The sequence below is a fragment of the Protopterus annectens genome, chromosome 13.part0 (assembly GCF_019279795.1).
Source record: "Protopterus annectens isolate FY-2018-M chromosome 13.part0, PAN1.0, whole genome shotgun sequence".
NCBI classification, from domain to species: Eukaryota; Metazoa; Chordata; order Ceratodontiformes; family Protopteridae; genus Protopterus; species Protopterus annectens.
In genome coordinates this window covers 399983772-399990950 of record NC_056747.1, presented here as the reverse complement: position 1 = coordinate 399990950, position 7179 = coordinate 399983772, and positions in this window count along the sequence as shown.

Below are 7179 nucleotides of genomic sequence, written 5' to 3'. Positions count from 1 at the left end.
GTATTGTGAGAAACAATATATGTTAGAACTCATTTACACTTAATGATCTTATATCAACAGTCCTTTGTACCAGATGTGTCAGAAGCCCTTCATTTATAAATGTAATAACTGCATCCTTTTGTTCTTGTATTAACTTATCAGAGTAACCTCTATGAGAAAAATCTCTCATCAGACCCAACATCTGCTTCTCCATATTTGTTTTATGTAGGTAGTATTTCTCCATAACTCCTTGGAGTAAATTATAGCATGTAATTTTTTTATCTTTACACATAATATCAATGTACAGAAAGTTTATACTAGCTGCTGAGATTTTCTTAAATTTTAGGAAGGAAACAGTTCTTTCTGGTTACAATATAAAATTATGTAAATCCTGTTGCCTGTTTCATACCATCTTACAGTAAAAATATCATTTACAAACCTTCTATAAAACAAAACATTTATTAAAAATGGGTTGGTGTGTCTAAAACATAGTCCATCTCCCATAAATCCAATGCGAAGTTAGTATATGTATTAGCAACAGGGATAGCCATTGCCTCCCATTCTTCTATCAGTATAAGCATTCATTAAAACAGGACAAAGTATTCTCTAAAACTAATGTTAATAATTCACATACTGCATTTATAAAAGTTGTGGACATTGTTGTCTGTTAACACAGAGTTTTTTTTAACACTTTCCGTGCCATATTCAGGCAGTATCACTGTCAAGATAAAATCAGCATATAAAGTCAGTAACAAAAATGCCTTCTTATTCATTGAATGCCACATAAATAGTTGATGTAACAAATCACCGCTGTCCTTCATATAACTGGAGAATGTTGTAAAGTTCCATTTAATGTCTTTTCCAAGAAGAAGAAAATGGGTTCCATCAACTAGTGGATACTATGTGTCTTATTGGTGAATTTAAAAAGTCTTTATATGAATTTTAGGTAACTCGCAGTAAATGGGAATGCTATAGCATGAAAAAGTTCAACACATCTAAAGACAATTCATCATTCAGATGCATATCATATACCGGAGTCTTCAGTACTTTAAAAATTTTGTTCAACTGTTATTCTATTAATAGGTTTATAGGTTTCATTGTCAGATAGCAAATCATTTGCCTATCCAAATAAAAATGTTTATCCATTACTACAACAGCCCTTCCTTCGTGAAGTGGTTTAATTATAATTTCATCATTCATATACCCAGTGAATGTTCTGGTAATAGTGTTTTTTAAATACAACAATCACAACCTTGCCAAATACTTCCACCAGCTATTATTGTTGCAAATTTGGTTTCAATTCTTGATCCTTTGAATTTTCTATTACTTCTTCAAAATGCCACCCCCCCTTCCAGTGAGATGCCAACAGAGTTGCAGTTGCAGCAGAAATTGGCATGCAGGAAGAGGAAGAGGACATGGCAGAGGCAGGGCCAATTTTGGCCCAGTGGCCCACCATCGTTCCAGAATCAAAACCAGAAAGAACCTGCTAGAGACTTAGTTGTCCATACCATTCATAATTATTCATTGACAGAAGCTGAGTTCTCTGTTTAGTGTAAGGGAATTACTTTTATACCAGAGCTGGATGGTTTATAAGTGGGAGCAGCCTTTCCATCAGTTCAGTAAGTAAGTTGATGTAAACTGTTGCATTTATGCGAGTTTCATCTCTCTTCATATTGTTGCTACATGATGACAATTTGGCTGAATGTTTTTACAGTGATTAAGATGTGTTTAGGATTAACTGGGTCATCTTTGTTAATACAAATGCTATGCAGAGGTATTCTGGATTATAATTTGTCTCCAACAATACTCCAAAAAGACAGGCTCAAATCACCACAGGAAAATGTTTATTAACAAGCTTCTTTAACAATGCTTCTTCTTATGACTTCGAGTTACTACTGATGTGTCTGTGTTTATAACAAACCAGCACCTAACGGTTACAGAGCTGGACATGTAAATCTAAACATGTATCCTTTTAAGAAAGATATTCCTTCTGTTAAGGACTACTCTGAATATATTAAAGGCATTAAAGTCTATGTTGCTGCAGCAGGGTTTACGGTTTAAACCTGTGCAACATGTTGTCTTTCACATGATGTCAGTGCCATGCTTTCCAGCTAACTAAACTTCTCTCTATGTTCACTTAAATTATTTTACAACATTTATCCATGTTAATGTTGGTGCTGGCTGCTATTTAGTATTTGTGTATGTGCATTCTGAAATCATTCAGTTTGATTTCCTGATATGAATCTTACTGTTCTAATACAATATCATTGTGTGATCTGGCAGTACAGGCACACACCTTTTCAGTCTTGGATCATGTGTAAGTAGGCTTCGAGACTTAAACTTATGCCTTCAGATCTTCAAATCAACATTTTTAAAAGATATCCTTTATTACTGAGAGCTGCGGTGGTGGTGCTGCGGTAGCATTGTCGCCTCACAGTTAGACGTTGCCCGTTCGATTCTCAGTTAGAGCGTCTTCTGTGTGGCGACATGCATGAACGGGTGTTCCTTCATTGAAGGTTGTGCATTAGGCCCGGCAAGCCAGCATGTAAAACTCTACTGCCAATCATTAGCGGACTGGAGTTCCGCTGTGGCGACCCCTAACCGGGAAAAGCCGAAAGACACAAACAAACAAACATACAAGATAGTATAGGGTCACACACTGTCTAAACATGTAATCCTGTAACAACATCCATTTATTTTTCTTTGCTAGGACATAATAACAGTGAGTTCCCTTAATGTTACATCACTTGTGATTAGTGTTACCACATGTCTTGATTTTTACAGGACAGTCAGAGATGAGCACTTGATGTTGAGAAGTGTGGAATGCTTCATTTTACCTTGTTACTCTTACCTTTTAACATTTGTACTAGAATTGTAAATTCAAGTTATTATTACTTATCTGGGATGGTCTGACAGTAATTTGAGTTCTGCTACAACATCAGTGCTATCATTTCACCAAATGGTACAAAGTCACAACTTGAGTTTAGTCTTGCCGATATTGCCTTTAACTGCCATTGCTGAAATCCTCTATTCTGCCTAAGAAACAGTCAAACACTTTAACTGCCTTAACAGTTTGAACCGAGATTAACAAGGAATCTAAGAGATAAGAAGAGGTTAAAAAGTATTGGTGTTGCTGTTACTGATTGCAACATCCATGAGGTGGAGCTGGAATTGGGCTTGGAGGGGAGATCCTAAGGCTGAGACCATAATATAGGACGCTAGAGCATTTGGAGCCCAGGCCAGACCAGACCAGAAGAAAAAGAGGGAAAAAGTAAATAAAAATGTTTTCTTTTCTGCCATGGCACCTGTTTATTTGGTGTTATTTTGCAGCTGGATAAATTCAGAAAGAGATATGTTCTTTCACACATTAATGATGTCGGGATTCTACCAAGTCTTGTGATGAAAAGATTATTCTTTTTTGTAATTGATTTAATGTTTCTTAATAATTCTAGCAGCTGCTGGTAGCTGTGTTAAGTTTGCTACTGAATTATCTTTTATCTCAAAAAGCAAGTACCACTGAACTGTTGCCATAAACGAAAGGGAAGAGGACTAACATACAAAGCCACTTTGAGGTGACTTTAGTTAAAACCTGGGCAGCCTCAGGTTGTGCTGTTCAATTAACCTAACGGAAAGCTGTTGCACAATTGTGAATTGCTCTGATCATAATTTGGAGTATAAATTAGCATCGACTGTTGCATAGTAATCATTGCTTGGAGTAATTAGTTTCATACTTGTGTTACACGGAAAGACTGCAGAGTTGATACTAATTAGAAGAACACAGATGAGAATTCGGAAGCCCAATACTGTAGAAATAAGAAAAGGTAAGAGAACATTACCAATCTACCAAGTTTATGGTTAATAAGTACAATGCTTATACAGAATGTTTTATAATGGAGGCTTAGAATAATTATTTTTTTAAACTTGACTAACCTCATTTTAGGAAACATAATAACAGCTCTTGACATAGTCAAAGTAAGGATGTTTATGAAACAGCTAACTTCCAAAATGGGAGTTTCTTCTAAGGTCATGTAAACTGGCTGGATACATAAAAAGCAACAGATCTTCATTTAGATGATACAGCTGGAAAGTCACATACATTTGCCACTAAATAATGTCTAATTGATGGTTTAGGATTTTAGCACTTTTGAAGAAAAGTTGTGTTAACTGATGGATTATGATTTTAGTACTTTTGGAGGATAGCAAATACTTAAAGAGGTAAATTAGGGAGGAAGGCAAACCGAAAGGGAATGGAGCTGATCTTATGTTGCTGTACAATATTCTCAGGAATCACAAAAACACTGAGGAAATTAAAGGTCTCATTAAAATTTTTGTTAGAATCCATCCTGAAAAGATACATACTTTTAAGTCATATCAGATAGGTTAATACACATCAAAAAGTCACAGAAAGTGAGTGATATATGGTGCGTCTATAGACTTAATCATGAGACTGAAAATATGTTAATTATTAGTAACGCTATTGGCATTTATCTCATGCTTTGGACTATAGAGCTGAAATAAAGTGGTCTACGTGACTGACTGGAAGAATGGTAACCTAGATTTGTGATTAGCCTTATGACCTAGAATTTTGATGGTTTCTGAAGTACAATAGCCTGGCATTTAACTTATAGTACATTCACAACTGTTTCATATTATTATTTGTCTCCAAGAGACATGGCTTACTGATGGTGAGACTTTTGTGTTTCCAAACTTTGAAATCTACAGAACAGATGAAAAAAGAATAGAGATATGGAAGAGCAATAGGAGGTTTCATAACTTTGATCAAGATGAAATAACATGAAATTTCAATTGATAGTAAAATCAGATAATTAAATTTTAGTTGAGACTAAGTATGGCTGCTATAAATTTATGGTTTAAATGTATCAAAATAAGAGAGACAACTACTGGAAATCAAAACTGGAAGGAATAAATGCAGTTATCAAGGACTATAGGCTGAAATATAATAACCATTTGCTTCTTTTACTAGGTATTCGGAATGCCAGAACTGCATGTTACATGAAATATATCAATTACAATTGAAAAGTGTGGGCTTTCCAGTTCTAGCTAAATTAATAATTATGTCATAGAAATATTGGGAATTATAGAAAGGAATAACATAGCAACAGGGAATAGTCACAAAGCTAGAACTGTAAAGTTAATAGTCACTGGGGTCCAGTATCTGATTATATTATAACCAGTAAAATCAACAGTATGGAATACTCACTGAAAGTTGATAAAAAAAATGGAAAAAAAATATTTCCTAGTTCTGTTGAGGTGTATAATAGAGGAAGAACTTCAGGTATATGTGCAAAGTGAAAGATATAACATTCAGGAAAACAGATCTGGTTGGCAACAGAACAAATTGATAGAAAGGTCATGTATATTATAACTATATTAAGAATTATAATCTTAATATTAAGAAGGCTAGCAAAGACACATTAATCAAAATTTCTGCAGAGGTACATAATATACTTCACAGTGAAGAATTAATTGATTGCTTGTGTTAAAGGCTCAATAACATGTTAGCCAATATCAGTGGTAGAAAAATAGACAGACTTGGGAAGTTACTGAGAGACTGGATTAAGTTCAGAGATGGTAAGCATTATAAAATTATGAAGAAAACAGATACACTGTTGAAAAAAAAACAGTATAAAAAACAGAAATGAGGCTTGAAGTTAAGACCTAGTCAAACTAAAGACAGATATTTTGGAAGTTATTTGCAACAAGGATAATAAGTACAAAGTGACAACATAATTGGTATTTAAACTTTGATAATTGGCATTTACCCTATAAAAATAATAAAAAAATAGAATTAAGAAGAGGACAATAAAGGGAGAAACAGGATTACTACAGGCCGTTGATGGAAATTTCTTCAGACAGATTAGAAAATTAAGGGAAAGCCCCTTTTGTAGACTGAGTCAAAAATGTGTTTTTGATCTGATCAAGACTGAGTTTAGACATTGTGAGAACAACTTTAAATTCCTTAAATCAAGGAATGGGTTAGTAATTATCCCAATCCATAAGAAAAGAGACATATGAAATCCAGCATTCTATCACCTAACAGTCATATTAGAACATTAAAAAATTAAGCATTACTTCTCAGTAAGCTAAAGGAAGAATTAAATGGGATATCACTATCTAGATATCAATTTACCTTTCAAAATAAGAAATCCATGCCACATATGTTTTCTCATGCAATACCTCTTACAAAAATTTGCCAAATGTTAGAAACAGAAGTTAATATAGTCTTCATAGATTATTAAGTGACATTTGATTGCTGGAATAGATATAAATTATGAGGAATAATGCATAAAAGAATATTTCAGTAAAATGTAGTGAATTTGATTTTGGCACTATATAAAGGCAATTGAACAACATAAACTCAAGAAAAGAGATATATATTCCCCTACAAAATAAAGTGTGAGATAAGTCTGAACTTTGGCACCTTGGATCTTTATCATATATAAATGAAATAATTCGGGACATTTTGATGGAAAACAAGGATCTACCAAAAGTAGGAAAAATCAAATGCCCAGTAGCTACATACATGATTCGGAGATTTTGGCTTTAAGTAATGTGCATTGCAAGAACGACTACATAAATTAGAAAAAGGTATCTCTAGATATCATTTATATTATTTCAGCAAATAGTAAATTAATGACTTTTTATTCAAAATGACCAATCCAAATATGAGTTGCTAGAAATAGTACACAGATATAAACATCTAGGGTTAATATATTCAAACAGAGCATATACCATCAGAACTCATGCTATCTAAGAATAAGAAATGAGAAAACTGTGATAGTGCTAAAATTATTTGACAGACGATACAGAGGCTATCAAAAACTAACAGTGATGAAGTATTAAGGCAAAGAAGCAATAATGGGTTAAATGGAGTCTAGTAACTCCTCCAGAAAATCCTAACATTGCTTAAATTGCTTAAATTATTCTCAACAGTATACTTAAGGGAGAAGACATATCTGTTAAATGAAGATGCCACAGCTGAATTTAACAAACTATCCAACTGGCTTAACTTAATAAAATAGCCTAATAGCAAACTATTGCATAGAATGTTAAATGAAATCAAAACTGGATAGAAAAATGTGGTCATATATCTTCAACACAGAAATGATTAATAAAGTTTTGTTTGACATGAATTTTGATTTCTAGAAATGTATCTAAAAATAAGAAAAATTTAACAAG